Raw genomic sequence first — 18,972 nt, forward strand, 5'->3', positions numbered from 1 at the left:
CCACTGCCAGACAGTTGGTTCGTGAATTCTTCCCACGGTACGGTTTGCCCCGTGTCGTGTACTCAGATAACGGACAGCCGTTCTCGTCCGAGTTGATGAAACAAGTTTCCCTCTTGCTAGGATATCAGTGGAGGTTCCACTGTGTCCGACATCCCGAAGCAGCTGGCCTTGTAGAAAGGCATAATCAGACACTAAAAATCCGTCTTGCCAAGATCTGTCAGGAAAAAGGGGTCGACTGGATAGTCGCCCTGCCCGTGGCACTATTCTACATGAGAATGGTTGCCCACTCGAGATCAGGGCTATCTCCGTACGAAGTGGTCTTTGGAAGACCGCCGAATATGTGGGGGACGCCCGTTCCGAAAAAGATCACTGATATTGATTGTAACATGTTGACAGATTACCTTGCCTCCTTGATGTCTGCACTCCAATCATGTCGTTCACAGGTTGCCGCAGCCTTCCCTGACAACACCGATGTAAAGGCGCATGAGGTCCGCCCAGGTGACCTGGTAGTCGTCCGGAATTTCGACCGGAAAAGTCCGCTGGAGCCCCGCTGGAAGTCTCCAAAGACCGTTCTGCTTACCACTAGGACCGCCGTGAAAATCGAGGGGAGAAAGGGGTGGGTCCACACGAGTCACATCAAATTATGCAATGAACTAAAAAACGGACTGAAACAGGACTCTGACTCGTCCACCCCCACCAAAGACTGTGTTGAAGCACAAGACGTTACTGTGCCTAAAAGAGAAAAGACTCCTCAAGAACTTTACCGAATGAAGCTTCGATCTAGCAAGTCAGACAGTTTAATTGTTTAAGTCCTCCCTTAGGTGAATCGGTTAAATAGTTTCTGACATGTATCCCCTAGATCGAGTTAGAGAGAGAGAGGAAAAGAGAAGAACATATTGCAAATCACTTCGTAGTCACTGCATAGTGACACTAATAATCATGTTTATTCTGAGTATTCTAATTATTATTGCCAGCATTCTGCTTCCTATGTACTGGCCTATTTTCAGGCGTGAACAATCTGCTTACAATGTCTCTGCTGAACACACTTTTAGTGAACTTCCCGCACATGAACTATCTTACAGACTTGCGCTGCGCAACAATACATTTATTAGTATGTTACACCATTCCCATCAGACAAATAATGCTACAGACTGTTGGATATGTGGCCGACTCCCTCCCTACCAGAATTACAAGGGAGCTCTGCCCCTCTTTCCGTACCCATTCACTCACAATGGCTCCTGTGGAGCATGGTTTAAAATAATTAATTCTTTAGATCCTGATATTGCTGTTTTCGATGGGGGCTGGGTTTGGGGAAACTTGAACTTAGTCCTGCTCAACGTCTGTTATCCTGATCAAGAAGGACTTCCCACTCGAATAGGAACTGATCTAGAAAATGAAGTATATGGATTAGGTAATTACACAATTAGCCTTATGATCCTCACTGTTGAATCTGAAACTGCTCCAGTTCTGCCCCATATGTTAGTACTACCAGTCACAGGTGAATTATGTGTTAGCAAGAAAGGTTCAGTACACGTAGGTCATAGTAAATGCACTACTGTGGTCGAGTTCAGTGACCATGGTAAATCGTCCTTTAAAGCTATCAGTCATTCCTACTTTGTTTGTGGTCATACCGCATACATACGTTTGCCTCCAGATTGGGATGGTACCTGTTACATTGCCTTCCTTCTGCCACCTGTTTTCCTAGCTCCTCCTGATTACCATAGAAATACGAATCTAGCACCGAATAGACCCAAAAGAGATATTCCCCTTGTCGACTACACAGAAACGGCATGGGAACAGTACACTGATTTCAATAAAGGATTCTTTTTCTTCCTAGGACCTGTCCAAAACAGTAAATTAATACGCAGATTAACGAGAACACTTGAAACAGTAGTGAACGAAACTGCCTCCGCTCTAGGTAACTTAACAGAGGAGCAGTCTGCTATACGGACTGTTGTCCTTCAAAATCGTCTTGTGATTGACGTCATCTTGGCAGATAGAGGTGGAGCTTGTAAGGTCATCGGGTCAAGTTGCTGTGTTTTCATTCCACAAAACGCACCATCTGTCTATCAAGCTATCACCCGTTTACATAAAATTGCAAATCAGATACATCAGAATCCAGGCACCTGGACTTGGTCCGGTTGGTTCTGGACTACGTTAACGGCTTGGGGATGGAAGATCTTATCCTTCCTAGGCATTGGTCTTGTTATAGTATTCAGTTGTTGCCTATGCCTGCAGTGTGGGCCAGCGATATGTGGACTGTGTGCCACATCCTGCATTGAGCATTCCAGTTGTCTTTCAAACAGTCAAAGAAAGAAAGACGAACATATAATGTTACAAGAACAAACCGATCGATTTATGAGGATCGACATATCATGAAGGGTCCGTAGGGAACAAGGAGGGAATGAGGTAATATAAATTCTATGGTCATGTTGTGTTCCCTAGCGAGTACCCCACCGACTCCATGTACGAGTTAAAAGTGCATGTAACTTCCCTCCTGTACCAGCTATGAAGACGCAAATACATTTGCGTCCAACGTTAACTTGTCCTCTTTCAGACCCACCATGAATGGGTTTGATGGTCCGTTCCTAAGTATGCTATGCCAACGTCTTTTTGAAGTGTACTCCTACGTTTTTCAGCCTGGCTGAAAGTAGGCCCTGAATCTCTGCCACCGAGCCTCTTTTCTGGCTTCTGACTGCGAGGGCCTCTGCCCAAGCAGCCCCCGTACCCGTGAACTCTGACTTACTTCTAGCGCGGCCCTCCGTGCTCAGCTCAGCCTGCTGCCTGCCAAGATTGACTATAACCTTCGAGTTATCTGTTTTCCTCCCCGAAGATACATTCCAGCCTGCTAGCTTCAGTAAACATCCTTCCTCAGCTACAGGGCTAAAGGGCCGACCTGTCTTTATGCAAGTAATTCATAGCCTCTGTTGCCATGCTTCCATGGAAGGCCCCATGCCCCACGCTTCTCATACAGACACTCAGGCGCTTATACACGCATTCACAGCAAGTATAGAATAGCTTCTGCTCTAGAGACCTTTCTGCCCAGATAGCTCAGTTCCTAAACATCAGATATCGGATATGATAGAAGCACAAGTTGATCTGACATGCCAGACTTCTGTCTCTTTCCGCCAGTGTAAATGTCAAGTCCCCTGCACCCCGTCTATCACACGTCATGCAGCTGCGCGCGCATCCAAGCTTCCGATTTCTGCTGACATTGCAACATTCTGTTAGCACCACCCCTTGGTGCCACCCACTTGCGTCACCTATCAGTGACGTTTTCTAGCACACACCCTAGTTCACGCCTAGTTTACGCCTCTTGATGATGTACTAGCACCACGTGTATACTGTTATCTTGTCTTCTCTCAGCTGTTACGCCTCTTACATTGAACATTATGATGTAAATCAAGTATATAAGCTATGTATTGTCAATAAACGACGGCGCGCTCATCTATCCCTTCTGACATCCTGTGTGGTGGTCAGAACATGATATCCTGATTCCTTTATGAGGAATAAAACCCTTAGAAACTCTTACACCACGGACTCTGTTTTCCTTCATTTCGATTGAGTTATTATTGATTAAGTACTTACCTGCATAGAAATTAAGAGAGTAAATTAATTATTTACATCCCTGCGTCACCTCCGGCTGGGGGTTTGGCACTTGAGAGGTTGAGTTTACTGGGTCTGGGTTGCTCGGTTGAGGTTGTCCGTTGTCTCCAGCTTTCTCGGAGTCCTTCCACATGTTAAAATCTAGTTTGCGACATCAACATTATCGGCGCCATCTTGTCCCTTTTCAGGCTCATATGTGCGCGTAAGTAGCAGCCATTTTGAATGCCATGGCCTCTCTGCCCACTGCCGATAGCCAGCGCGTCTCTCTCTTTCTCTCTCTCTCGCCCTCTAACCTCGCAAGCACCCCCCCGCACGCTGACAGCCCCCGCTCTCACATGCTTGGGCCACAAACCTCCCTTTCAGCGCAACTCTGCCTCGGAGCCACATCCCGTACCCCGCCAACGCCTCCCTCCACCCCTTTCATGATCTTGTGTCCTTTGATAAACCCCCTTTCCTCTGTGCCCGATTGTCCTGCTCGTTCCCAGGCCACCACCTGGCCCTGCGGATGCAGTTCATTGCCCCCATACAGTAGGAAGCTTATCTACAACTGATCAAAGCCCCCACCCCATGAGATCCGATCAGCCGCACACATTCCGGGAACCGGCGGAATGTCCAGCTGCGCAATAGTCATCACCTACTGAGATCGGGGTGGGGACTTCTACTGTAAATGTGTGTGGGAACGGGCTTGAAGCGGGGATTCCGAGGATGTCTTTCCGTACTTCAAAGTATTTACAAGAATGTGCTACATGTAATAAACTGTAATAAAGATCATAAACCTGTGTATAAGAGGCCAGGCCTCAGAGATGCGTTTAAAGCACCTCGAGAAGATACCCTGTTGTCTGATTTGACGTGTTCTGCTCCGTGGGAATAAACTCCTGTTTCCTGCCTTCCAGTCTCCAGAGCCTGCCTCTTTGTTTGATAATTTCGAGTGGTATGAGAGGCGACTAACGCCGGGCAATACTTAAAGGTTCTCGGACGAAATCGGCCCTACCTTTTACACACCTTGAAGTCGTATGACTGTCACTGGAAGAATTTCTCCTCCTGGTGTCTAGTGAGGGGTCTCTCTTCTGCCTCCTGTGAGGCCATGAAGGTTTTGGACTTCCTGCAGGATGGTTTAGTCTTGGGGCTTGCGGTTTCTTCTCTTCGGGCCCAGTGGGCTGCCATTCTTGCTTTCCGGGGTTCTTCTGTTTCCTCTGTCTCCCCGTTGGTGGCTCGCCTTCTGCGGAGTTTCTTGCTTCAGCGTCCTGTCTCTCGTTCTCCTGTGCCTCCTTGGGATCTTCTCTTGGTTCTCCGGGCTTTGAGGGGTCCTCCTTTCGAGCCGTTGGACTCCGTGGCCCTGTATTTCCTTTCTGCTAAGGTTATTTTCCTGGTGGCCATCACTTCTGGGCGGAGGGTTGGTGAGATTGGGGCGCTGATGGCTTCCCCTCCCTTCTTGCGCTTTTGCAATGATAAGGTCATTCTACGTCCGAGTCAGTTCTTTCTTCCTAAGGTGGTGTCTTCCTTTCACTGTCAGGAGGATATTGTTCTCCCGGTGTTTTTTCCGGCTCCTGCCTCTCCTGAGGAGGTACTCCTCCATTCGTCGGATGTGTTGAGGGCTCTCCGCATCTACTTGGAGCGTACGGCTGGCTTCAGGAAGGTTGATTCCCTGTTCGTCACCTATGGCCTGTCGGGGCTAGGGCTTCGTCCTTCCTGGTCCACTTTGTCTCAGTGGGTCAGGGGTGCTGTGGTTACTGCTTATGACTCTACCCACTGTCCTCTGCCTTCTTCTTTTCAGGGTCGGTCGACATGGAGCGAGTCGTCCTCCTGGGCCATGTTCAAGGGGGCCTCGTTGAGGGACATTTGCAATGCTGCCACGTGGGCTTCTCCCCATACTTTTGTTGCCCATTACCAGCTTCAGTTAGGGATGGCGGCCTCTGCTGCTTCTGGGGCTCGTGTCCTTTCTGCGGTGCATGATTTGTGTAATGTGCTGTTTTCTTTTGATTAAAGCTGGTCCTGATTTTCCTCGAACTATTTGGTCTGTTTTTTCAGGATTCAAGCAAACCGGGCCGAAGACGGCTGTAATGCCAGAAACCGGTCCCCGGGAGCTTGTTTCCTTCCCAGTGTAAGAATTGGCTTTTGTAGTTTGGTTTGTCCTGTTCCCATCATGCGCTGGGACAGGAACAGACTAATTTGCATACAGCCAGGTTCTGAAACTGGGATGGTGCAGTGAGCTAAAAAACGGTGTTGGATCTAGCCCTGATCTCTTGACTGGGTGAGAGCTTTCTGCTTAATTCAGAGACTCTGTCCCTCACCACCCCTTGTTGTAATTATTTTTGTCCACCCTAAGCGTGGAAGGGTATTCTCAGATGTGAGACCCTTGCTCATTGCACCATCAGGATTCAAGCAAACCGGGCCGAAGACGGCTGTAATGCCAGAAACCGGTCCCCGGGAGCTTGTTTCCTTCCCAGTGTAAGAATTGGCTTTTGTAGTTTGGTTTGTCCTGTTCCCATCATGCACTGGGACAGGAACAGACTAATTTGCATACAGCCAGGTTCTGAAACTGGGATGGTGCAGTGAGCTAAAAAACGGTGTTGGATCTAGCCCTGATCTCTTGACTGGGTGAGAGCTTTCTGCTTAATTCAGAGACTCTGTCCCTCACCACCCCTTGTTGTAAATATATCTGCTGCTTCTGGGGCTCGTGTCCTTTCTGCGGTGCATGATTTGTGTAATGTGCTGTTTTCTTTTGATTAAAGCTGGTCCTGATTTTCCTCGAACTATTTGGTCTGTTTTTTTCTTACAATCACCGTGTGCTTGGGTATGGGCTCACTTGTCAGGAATGGGACGGGGAGACAGGACGAGGAGGTAATGCCCGGTTACTCACCGGTAATATACATTACTCCGAGTCCTGGTCTCCCCGTCCCATTCCTGAGCCCTTCCCTCCCTCCCTGGTTTGGGTTTTCTTTGGGTGATTGTCTGTTTTTCGTTCTGCGTTCTTTGGTATTCTCAGGATGATTGTTGATGCACTTCCCCCTTTATAGTCACGTGATGGTGACGTCATCCTAGGGGGAAGTGCAAACAGCTCAGCTAGGTAGGGGTTTCTGTAGAGCAGACTAGTTGCTCACTTGTCAGGAATGGGACGGGGAGACCAGGACTCGGAGTAATGTATATTACCGGTGAGTAACCGGGCATTCAGCCGCACATGGCTCTTGAGCTGCTGCCCGGATACTCTGGGCGCAGGAGTCTGTGCGCAATGGTCTTTTACCGAGCCCCGGTGGTCACAAGTGGCACTCCCCAGTCCCAGGGCAGCCTTAGGCACCAGTGCCACTTGTCACCACCGTGGGTGGGGGGTGGGGAGGGGGGTGGCATGGTTGACTCACTGTTGTAAACTTATTGTGTTACTTTCCTGATGTTTCCTCTACGAAGCACCATCATTGATTCTTCTTCTTCTCAAGTATCCTCCTCTCTTCCCAGTCCTAAAATTCCATTGTATCGTAAAACACCCGTTTATTTAAATGATTATATTTGCAACTAATGTTTAATATCCTGTTTTTGTAAAGAAGGGAGATGTGTTGTAAACTTATTGTGTTACTTTCCTGATGTTTCCTCTATGATCCTTTCTCCTCTCTATGCTCTACTTGTATTCTAGAATTGTTATGTTGACTTGGATGACTTGGGTTCTGCTGTGACAGTTGGCAGACTGGTCAGCAGGCGTTGAGTCCACATCCTGCTGTGCCCTTCATTAAATCTCTTATACTACAACAACTGGTCTGGAGATTTACTTACCACACTCACCGGCAACCTCCTCAGTGAAAACACGCACAACAAGAGACGACGAGTCAAGATGGCGTGCCCGGCACAAGAGAGGATGCCAGGGCGGCCAGGGAGGCATAAATACCCTCCCCACCTCCTCGGCGCGCCAGAAGTGAGACACCTAGTGCGCCTGAGGCAAGGGGGAGTACTCCCTGGGTCCCTGCATTAGAGGGGGTGGGTTAGTGCAACCCTTTCAAGGGCCCCCCTGCGTGGGCTGCGGGCTGCCGCATTTCTTCCTTGCAACACTGCAAAGGGGGGGATGGGGGGGGGCGGGGAAGAAGTGCCCAGCACTTTTTGTCTTGATGCATGAAGTCTTTCTGTGTGGTGATGGCAGAGACGATCTATCACAGCCAGGACCGCCAGAGGATCGCTGCCAAAATGAAATGATCCAACCATGCAGGTGAGGTGAACAGGAAGTGGTTTAATGGTAATTGCGGGTTCCAGGCAGGAAGGGCAACTGCCTTTATAAATGCAAACTGGAACAAACGCTTGGACGGAAGGAACACTACACACATGTTCTACTGTCTGTTTATTTATTTAATGCATTTTTATATAGCGCTGACTTTACCCGAAGGTGTCAGAGCGCTTTACAATAGAACCAGTTATGTTACACGAGAGAAATGTTACAAAATAGAACATTACAAAAATAGACAGGAGACTAGAAGAGGTAGGATAAAATCATTGAAGGCAACAACACAATATCAAACACAGCAAGCAAGGGAGAGGAATGTACAAGAAAATATTACAAATTTACAATGATGAACGAACATTTTAGAGGGGTCTGAAAATGAAGGTATTAGTTCTGAAAGTGTCTTTGGAAGAGAAGAGATTTGAGATCAGCTTTGAAGATCCGGATAGAGGTGGTGCCACGGAGCAATGGCGGAAGCGAGTTCCAGATTCAATTACAGGACCGGAGGCTTCAGATTATGCTTACTCTCTCTTTACTGCACAAAACAGCAGCCAATAAAATCATAGAGACTTGCCCTATATAAGTCTCTTGCCCAGCGAGCGATTCCTCTTTCTTTGCTGCTCGCAGCCAAAGATAAGTGCTTCTTTGTTCTGTCTGATCATAGCGCGCTACTTATGCTTGGTGTATTTTAATGTTAATTTGAACTCTGGTGAATGTCCACGCTACTGCGCTGCCTTGCAGCTGGTGAACTGACCTCGTGTGAGGAACGCTTCAGGGCTGCTGTCCTGCCCTCAAGCGGTGGCGTGGCCAGGTCAGCACAAGAATCTCTGTCCGCGCGCCCCTCTGCCCGACGGTGGTTTTCCCCGTTTCTCCGGTACTGGTCCCTTCCGTACTTGCCGTGCCTCCCCTCATTCAGGCCCGCGTTGCTGTTTGCCGATCACCAACTGGGTGCACGCAGCCCATTTGGGCTCCTTTTGGGCTGCGTGCAGCCCAAGCCCCGATTTCTTTTCCTCGCGCACGTTTTTCAAACAAGCTTCAGGGTGACAAGTAGCTTAGGTGACAGGTTGTCCTGCGGTCCCATTGCTGACGCCGTCCAAGGGCTGGTTATAATATTGAAGTCAGGCCAAAGCTGTGTGCAAGCTTTTAAAATTATATTTGGCCGGTGGCTGTCTACAGCTTTGCTGAGGAGCACTTTTCTGATTTTCCCATATTCCTGCACATAGGGTGGCTCCCCCTTGATTAGTCCCTTTGGGATTGCTTGGATTGGTTCAAGCTTTCTATATATCTGGCACTGCCTTTTCAATCACACGATGGAAGACTGGGCCTACTGCTAGAGAGATCAATACAGGTATTACGAGGAGGTGCAAGTTACGCCTCTGGAGGACAACCTAGTGGATGTGTTGGACGCATCTGTGCAGCATCTGTAAGTAGGGCAGTTGAGGTGGCGGTCCCCAAGACGGTGAACAAGGCGCTGGCTGTGGCTCTAAGACAAATTACAGCACAACTGGAGCAATTTGCGAAGAGGCATGGCATGCTACCTGAGACTTCCCCAGCCTCTTCTGGTGCAACCTCTGCTGCAACCTCTGCTAACACCTCTTCTTAGTATTGGCCTCGTGCTCCGGCTTTGACTAAGTTGAACCCTCCGCCCGCTAGTGACCACCAATACGCGATGGTGGGCCCTAGTCAATCGTCTTCCACCATGGTGTATACCACCACAGACACGGACACTGACACAGACTCCACGAGTAAGACCGCTTCTCCCAAGAAGAAGAAAGCAAAGAAGAGCTCCAGGGGTTCCCAGGTAGCGCAGGCGTACCAATCTACATCACCTTTTGATTTCAACCCGGCGGACAATGTCCACCCACGTTCCTCCGATTGGGCCCCTCCCCCTGAGGTTGCCGGCTACCTCCAGCAGAACCTCAGGCGTGGCTTTGACAGGGAAGTCATGAGCAGGCTACGTTCGGAGTGTCCTCGCCCGGATGTCCCAAACAGGGTGGCGAAGACGCCAAAGATAGATCCGAACATGCTGGCGTTCCTTAAGAAATTTGCCAAAGACCCGAAGAAGGGGATCGACAGAGCTTGGCGCGGGTGCCAAGATAAGCTCTTGGACACTGTTGGTCTGCCGGCATAGATCCTGGAATTAGCTCTGGTTGCCAAGGAAATGGGTGCGCTCATAGACCCCGACATCCTGGCGGGATGGGCTCAACGCGCCAATTGTTTCGTAGGGAATGCCAACTGTGCTATTTCATCGTAGCGTAGGAAGTCCTTACTCATGAGGATGGACAGCAACCTTACGGAGCTGGCATCTGCCGAGGCAGGCCCTTTGGCTGAGGGTTTGCTGTTCGGGGACAAGTTCGTGAAGGACGTCTCCAAGTACGTGAGGACCTTTACTTCACTTGATAAGGCCCAAACCAATCTTCGGAAGGTTTTCCAGACTGGCCTTTTTCTAAGGGCCGGGCGAGGCAGGGGTCGCTCGCCAGGCCGTCCTTATTCCCAGGGCCCACAGAGAGGTGGATATGGCAGAGGCAGAGGGGACTTTCAGGACACCACCAGAGGCGGAACCTTCTACCCCTCCAGGCGCCAATTCAAAGGCAGATTTCGTTGTGGTGGCCAAAGGGGTAACTTTCAGCCACAGCTTACTGCAGGTGAGTCCAACACCTTTGTTCTCTTATCTTCTGGGGGGTCGCATTTGGCACTTTCTACACAATTGGTCTCAAATTACACAGGATTCTTGGGTTCTGCAGACAGTGGCGGGTTTACACATAGAGTTTTATCAAAACCCAGTGCAGGACACTCCTTCCCCTCCCCTGTATTTTTCCCAACTAGACATGACTTTTATAGATCAAGAGATAGAACAATTGCTGCAAAAGCACACGGTAGCCTACTGCGAAGGCAAACCAGGCGGTTTCTGCAGCAACGTCTTCTTGGTCCAGAAAAGAGGCGGCGGCTAAAGCTTAGTTCTCAATCTGAAAGGGTTCAACGGTTTTGTCCTCTACAGGCATTTCAAGTTGGAGGGGATCCATCTTTTGGCGGACATTTTAAGGAAAGGGGACTGGCTTGCCCGCCTGGACCTCAAGGACGTGTACTTGGCAGTTCCGATCTTTCCCCCTCATTGGCAATTCTTGCAATTCCTCTGGCGAGGCAGACGACTGGAATATTTGGTTCTGCCTTTCGGTCTTTCCTCAGCTCCTTGGTGTTTCACCGGTCATGGCACTCCTCAGGGAGCAGGGAATTCGTCTGATAATATATCTCGACAATATACTGATTATGGCGGCTTTCGAGGAATTAGTGTCCCAACATCTTCGCAAGACGATGTCTCTGTTGGAGAATTTGGGATTCGTGATCAACAGGAAGAAATCGGTGTTAATCCCAACCCAATCCTTAGTATTTCTGGGGTTTGTGATCGATTCTCAGTCGGCGCAGTTGCTCCTGCCCAAGCACAAGCTGAAGGATCTCAAAAGAGAACTTCGGAAGACGCTGGAATCTCAACAGATGTCTCTCAGAGGGATTGCGCGATTGGTGGGCCTTCTGGCCTCCTCCATACAGGCGATATTTCCGGGCCCCCTTCATTACCGGGCCCTGCAGCGCCTGAAAATACGGCATCTCCAGAAAGGACTCTCTAACTCGGACATGATCCCCCTTATGGAGGACGCCCGAGAGGAGATCAGATGGTGGTTAGCCCATGTAGAAGCTTGGAACGAGCTAGCAATCTTCGGATCGCACCCGGAGATCGTGATAGAATCGGATACCAGTCGGTCGGGCTGGGGAGCCCGGTGTGGGACGATGATTACAGGGGGCAGATGGTCATCTCAAGAACTAGAATTACATATCAACTGTCTTGAACTTCTTGTGAGGTATTGATAACTCTGATCTGGAAGTCTCAGCCTTGGTTCCTGGTTCTCCTGGAACTGGCATGCGAACTTCCTCTCCTTCTTCCGTCCTTTCCGACGATGCTCCAGGGCCCTCAAGGCGAGCGGCACCCTCTAGTGCTAGAGGGGCAGCTGCACCTGATGGCTTGGAGGCTTGGAGGCAACAATGGTCGTTGCCGGGATTTTCGAAGGAAGCTCCGGAGTACATCCAGCAAGCATGGGCCCCTTCCACAAGGAAACGTTATTCCTCCGCATGACGGGCTTGGTATGGTTGGTGCCTGGAGAGGCATCTGGATCCCGTGGAGGCAAGCCTTTTCCACATAGTGAATTTTCTTTCCAGTAAGGCAGCTGACGGTTTGTCCTACAGGTCAGTCAATAACTTCCGGTCTGCCATCTCAGCAGGACATACACAGATCGATGGCAGACCGGTAGGCATGCACCCGATGGTTTGTAAACTTCTCAAAGGAATTTGTGTTGCAAACCCACCTAAGGCTAAGTATTCATCTTTATGGGATGTTTCTAAGGTATTGACTCTGTTTGATACATGGCTTGAGAATGCATTCTTGTCTAGAAAACAATTATCTGCTAAATTAGCTATGCTCCTGTGTTTGTTGTCTTGCAGACGGGTCTCTGACATTAGAGTCTTGGTCCTGGAGGGCAGAATTTTCTCTCTGGAGGGAGTTTCCTTTGTTATCACGGCTCGTACAAAAACTTTCTCTAGGTCCATTGATTACAATGCTTTTCCTTCAAATTCTAAACTATGTGTGGTGAAGTGCCTCAAGGCATACGAAGAATGTACCCGGCCTCTCAGACCGGTGGGTTGCTCAACGCTGTTGATATCTTTACAAAAGCCCTTCAAGCCTGTTACCTCTGCTACGATTGCTAGGTGGCTCAGATTTGTTATGTCAGAGGCGGGCATTGACATAGCTTTGTTTGGCGCGCATTCTGTCAGAGGCGCTATGGCCTCCAAATCTTTTATGCTTGGAACTAGCGTCCATGATATCATGAGAGTGGCTCAAAAGGGGATCTATGCACACGTCGTCTTAGTATAACCTAAATATCGTTATTCTTTACACATGGAACCAAAGTAAACAGTGAATCGTTGCACATGTAGTCTTGATTGATGTTTTTCTTCACGTTTTCTTTAATCACAACGCCCAGCCAAGACGTGTTTCGTCAGGGCAATCTGCCCAAGACTTCATCAGGGCTCTATAAAATGTTCAATGGTAGCATGTTACAGACATGTAACTGCACCACATACATATACATATATCCAATTTGAGCAACGTGCGACAAGGTGACTTGAAGTGCTAGAACACAACCTCAAACGGAAGAGAAAGAAACAAAGAATAGAGTAAAAAAACTTCACACCCGTGTCTGTACAATGTTGCAGGGTGCCAGGTGAGTAACACAAAGACCAACATGCACTTCCTGTCTCAGTTGGACAAGTGTTTTGGTGCATCCATATTGGTCTGTCTTTACATTAAAAAATTTTTTACACTGTATTATGTGCATTTAAATATCTGTCCTTTATAAACATAGAAATAACAAGTTCAAAAGGGAACAATAAACTCATACGGTTCTACATTTGTTCCTGGTTCGTAACCTTTGATTGAAGGTGGTGATGGGTTTAAGGGGACACCCATGTTTATAAGTTACCCTCTCTAGTAGGATAGAAGAAAAGAAGAGAAATCGAGAGGCCAAAATGACGAAAGTTAATCCCAGTCTGTAACATGCTACCATTGTACATTTTATAGAGCCCTGACGAAATACGTGTTGGCTGGGAGTTGTGATTAAAGAAAACGTGAAGAAAAACATCAATCAAGACTACATGTGCAATGATTCACTGTTTACTTTGGTTCCATGTGTAAAGAATAACGATATTTAGGTTATACTAAGACGACGTGTGCATAGATCCCCTTTTGTATCAATTTTTTGTGGATTTAGGTCCCTACTGGAGGTGTTGGGTTTCTCCTCTCTTCTGTAGCACCGTCACATAAGGTAGAAGAAATAATACACGTGACACACTGCGGGCGCCACTTTTGATTGACCACCCAAAAACAAGCCCCTTCCTTTGTTTACATCATGAGAGTGGCTGATTGGTCGTCTAGTTCGACATTTAAACAGTTTTATTACAAACCTGTGGGCGATGTTGCTTCTGTGGTGTTGGATAAGCGTTAAATTAGCATAATCCGAAGCCTCCGGTCCTGTAATAGAATCAAAAATTTGCCAGCATTTGCGCCAAGAATTTTCAATTCTATTAAGGACACGGAGGCGAGGATTATCCTGCCCACATTGCATGTAATATTGTTAATGCCATGTTACCCTCCCTGTGGGAGTGACAAATATTACGAGTCTCGCTTCTATTTCAGATGCTGATCAGAAAGGCGAGTAATTACAAGCAGAGTGTTTCTTGGACGACTTGGTCATCGGTGTCCGTGCTTAAGATGGAAGTTTTGGTTTCATGATTCCTGTTCAACTTTATTCTACTTCGCTTCTGTGGATATGATCATTGAAGTTTGGACTCTGCTCGCTGGGCAAAGAAAGAGGAAGTGCTCACTGGGCAAGAGACTTATATAGGGCAAGTCTCTATGGTTGTTATGGAAGGCATGCTAAGCCTTCTGGGAATGTTACTGTTGTTGTAAAAAATGTTTTTATTGGCTGCTTTTTTGTGCAGTAAAGAGAGAGTAAGCATAATCCTCGCCTCCGTGTACTTAATAGAATTGAAAATTCTTGGCGCGAATGCTGCAAATTTTTGATTCTCACCGCATTAACTGAGAACGATTGCGCCATCGATCTTTCCCTTTTTGAAGGAGGGGTGGCTCAAGCAGAAATGTTTCTGCATTCCGAGAAGGTCTCAAGCCTCCAGACATTTTCAGGTAATTCACCAGGTAATGAGGGGAGGAGGTGTGCAAGGCTGTGTGGGTGATGCAGGCAATTTTGTAAATCAATCAATCAGTTCACTTATAAAGCGCGCTACTTACCCCTGAGGGTGTCAAGGCGCTGGGGGGGGGGGGGGGGCTGCTACTGCTCGTAGAGCCAGGTCTTGAGGAGTCTTCTGAAGGCAAGTAGGTCTTGGGTCTGTCGTAGGCTTAGTGGAAGGGTGTTCCAGGTCTTGGCGGTGAGGTGGGAGAACGATCTGCCGCCGGAGGTCGTTTTTTGGATGCGAGGGACTGTGGCGAGGACAAGGTCTGCAGAGCGGGTGGGGGTGTAGAAGCTGAGTTGTCTGTTGAGGTAGGCTGGTCCGGTGTTTTGGAGTGTTTGTGTGCGTGGATGAGGAGCTTGAATATAGAAATAGATCTGCACACACAGTCCGTGTCTATATACACAGTCCATGTGTGTAAAGATGAAAGTGTGACATGTACACAAATTGCTTATGCTTTAGGCCGTTACCCTGGGGCAGTGTGCGTCCTTTACGCATGCGCAATAGACTTGTCTATTGTAATTCTCTTCTGACTGGCCTATCCAAATCTCACCTCTTCCCCCTCAAATCCGTCCTCCATTCAGCAGCTCGCTTCATTTCAGGGTCCAAACGAAGTGACCACATCACTCCTATCCTGTCTTCTCTCCAATGGCTTCCCATGGAGGCTAAAGCTATCTAGAAAACAGCGTGCATCACCCACAAAGCTTTGCACTCTTCCTCCCCTCGCTATCTGGTGAATAAACTGAAATTGTCTGGAGACTTGAGACCTTCTCGGAATGCGGAAAAGTTCCTTCTTGAGCCCCCCTCCTTCAAAAGAGAAAAACTGTTGGCACAATCGTTCTCAGGTAATGCGGTGAGAACCTGGAACTCGCTTCCGCCTTCGCTCCGTGTCATCACCTCCATCCAGATCTTCAAAGCGGACCTCAAATCTCTTTTATTCCAAAGACACTTTCAGAACGAATTCCTTCCTTCTCAGACCCTGCCAGGAAGTTCTTTAGTCATTGTAAATTTGTCACATATATTTATATTTTTGTTTGTACATCCGGTGCTTGCTGCGTTTGATATTGTGTTCCTTTTGCCTGCGTTGTTTTGATTCTATGGCCTGCTATTGTTCGCCAGGAAGTTCTTTAGTCATTGTAACATAGCTGCCAAGGTTCCAGATTGCTATGTGTGACATTTTCAGAATTTTTGTGTAATTGTGAGTGACATTTCAATGATTATGAGTGACACTGTCTTGCGAGCAAAATCTAGCAATTTAGACGAGGGAATCATATAAATATTAGAACTTAGATCCAATTGAGCAAGGGACTACTTACTGCAAACGCCTGCGGCAGCTGACTCATATTTAAAATGAATTTATGAAAATGTTACACATAGCAATCTAAAACCTTGGCAGCTATGCACATCTAGAAAGCAGGTCACATGGCTCCGCTAAGAATTAACACCAAAAGGAGCAAAGACCTGCGTTTAGGCTGTAGAACCACTGGAGCAAAGCTGTGGAATAAGTCCCACTGGCAAGACAACAGTTTAGTAGAGAACACAGCTCTTTACTGGAACATGCCCCACCAATGTAGAAGGGTTATTGATGGGTGCACATGAGGCATTCAGAGGTGTGGTGGACCTGAGCATCACCAGAGCCTGTCCTGATGTCCTGGCATACATATCTCTAGTGTCACACAGTGTGTCTGCGTGATCCTGCGAGTGACAAGTAACACACCAAGCATAAATACACCAGATGACACTTCTGGCAAAAATTGAAATGTGTTTTCTGTCCATGGGCAAGAAGTGAAAACATTGAAACGGCACAAAAGCAGCATTGTCTTAAGTCGGGTATTGTGTATGCCCTGTGATGCTGCTTGAAGCCTAGAGAACAGCAAGTGTCAAAAGTCCCCTGAATCCAACACCTCGCCTTCAGATTCAGGCACACACAGGTAAGTGCAAATGTAGTCTGTCTCGAGTGACAGTCAGTACGCACGCTGAAGAGTCTGTGAATTGATGGACTAAGGCTGTTTAGAGAGAGCCCAAATAATAAAAACAAATAAACCAGGCGAGGAGCTTCACTAAACTCCATGCCGCTCTCCCACACGCGACCTGGGCCTAGACCATAAAGCTGACTCAGGTCTGATGCCAGAAATTAATAAATCAGATGACTCCGGCCCCAACAGTCTGCACTTCTGTGATACCATGCTGTTGAAGCCTCAGGAGAGCCTGTTACACACATTGCGGTTACAGTCAAGCAGGCTGATTATTTATTTATAAAGTTTTATATATATTTCAAAAATTATTTTAAAAATGTCACAGCAGTATAATTAAGTGAGTGGCCCTGGGGTCCAGTGCGCTGCCTACTACTACTGCGAGTTTAGTTAACACTTACTTGCACAATTTACTAAACTAAGAGAACAGCACGTACTCGGTATTAAACATAAACTGTAAATGTCATTTTAAAAACACAGACTCACTTACAGCATACATGCTTTACTGGTTCACCCTTCAGCGGAGCTTCTCTTCCTGCTGCAGAGTACTTGTTAAACTAGTCCTACCAATGTAAATCTTTTACCCAAGTAGTATTAATTCGAGTCAAAAAAGCAAAATAATACTGCCCCACAATGTGCAGCATTATGCCACGTAATTTGCGTTTCATGCAGCACAATCTAGTAAACTTTACTTCATAATGTGGCCCTCCATTGCTGCTTATTGGCCTAGAGTTGCTCTCTCTGCCTATAATGTTCCACTGAGCAAAAGCAGTCCGTAGACAACTACATAAAAGCCCAGGTTAAATGCATTTACTCAAAACACGCAAAGCTAAAATAAGATCCAAACGATCGATTAACCTTAAGCAAAATTAAAGCACTGCCCACTTCTACTCCTGTCGAACGACGTTATGCCACAGATAAAGTATGTTTTCTTGCAGTGCTGTGCAGCAGAGCACACACAAGCTCCACCGATGCCGGCAAACATATTACTTACTGGCTCGTGCCCTAATTAAAGCGCGGCTGCATCATGAACAATAAATACGCCGTAAGGGACTTCATCATGTAGTGTAATGTTTGAGTTTGACAACACAGTGCTACTACACAGTGCTACTAAAGTGGCAGGCAGGTTGCCTGGCCAAGTAACTTACTGTCTCGGTTGTGCACTAGTTCGGCAGCATGCACCCGGGGATAGGTGTCAGTGACTCCTCCACTGGTGTCTGAGCGAGTTCTGTCCGTAGGTGGGCCGCACCACCGTCGCACTCTGCCGCGCCTGAGGCCTGAGCCTCTCAGGCACCATGCTGATGCTGCCGATGACAGTATAGCCCAGAGCTGACTTTCGCCGCGGCTGCTGCAGCCAGCCTCAGGTGCGGGGCACAGGCAATCGATTTGCGGCCCCCTCGGCCGCGGCTGGCGGCCTGCCATCATGGCAAGAGAGAGGCTGTGGCAGGCTGCAATTATTTCCCCCGCCGCCGGCTTTAAGTTCCGGGACGGACGTGACGGCAGTACCGCCGCCGCACATCCGGAATAATTATTCCCGGCCCCCCTGGTGACACGGTCGTCGGTGATTGGCTGAAGTATAGCCGGTCGGAGGGAGCAGCAGAGAGAGCCCGGGCACAGTCAGTGACAGGCGTCGCTGGTATGCGTGACATTGCATTTCAGTGAGGTGATGCGGATCACCGCACTGAAATGCGTGAGTGTCACACCTGTTGCGTGACGCTTGGCATGACTGTTGTAAATTTGTTGTATATATTTATATTTTTGTTTGTACATTCTGTGCTTGCTTTGTTTGAAATTGTGTTCCTTTTGCCTGCGTTGTTTTGATTCTATGGCCTGCTATTGTTCGCCAGGAAGTTCTTTAGTCATTGTAAAATTTGTCATATTTATTCTTACTTTTCCTTATACAGTCTGTTCCTGCTATTTTTGTTTGTTCTATTCCTGCAACAGTTCTCTCATGTAACGTAACTGGTTCTATTGTACAGTGCTCTCACACCTTCGGGTAAAGTCCGCGCTTTATAAGAATGCATTAAATAAAAATAAATAAATAAAAATAAATAAACAGGTCTCTTCCCTACGCTCAACCGGGACAGGTCCCGTGCTCACGCGCATTAGGCACGTGTCCTTTCAAAATTCGACCCCCCTGTCACTGGACATGTTCTGTGCTCAGCGCATGCGCAGTAGGCGTGTACCACATATCTAGTCCGTTTTCAACACCAACTCCGCGCTCGACGCATGCGTAGTATGTGCTCTACGCACGCGCAGTCGTCGCGCAGCGCCAGTCCTAAAGACGTGTTTTCTCCCGCCAGCGCACTGGGGTGTGTCTGCTCCGCGCATGCGCAGTCGTCGCGCACGGCCATTCCTGAAGATATATTCTCCCGCCAGCGCCCCGGGACGGTGTCTCTGCTC

The 18,972-nt window shown here is 48.0% G+C and overlaps 1 pseudogene; it reads left to right on the plus strand.

Annotated features, from left to right (window-relative positions):
* The first annotated feature begins 9,114 nt into the window (after positions 1–9,114).
* On the plus strand, positions 9,115–10,755 carry LOC147663101 (uncharacterized; annotated as a pseudogene).
* Positions 10,756–18,972: the final 8,217 nt, after the last annotated feature.

This window comes from Lissotriton vulgaris, unplaced genomic scaffold (assembly GCF_964263255.1).
Source record: "Lissotriton vulgaris unplaced genomic scaffold, aLisVul1.2 SCAFFOLD_2286, whole genome shotgun sequence".
NCBI classification, from domain to species: domain Eukaryota; kingdom Metazoa; phylum Chordata; class Amphibia; order Caudata; family Salamandridae; genus Lissotriton; species Lissotriton vulgaris.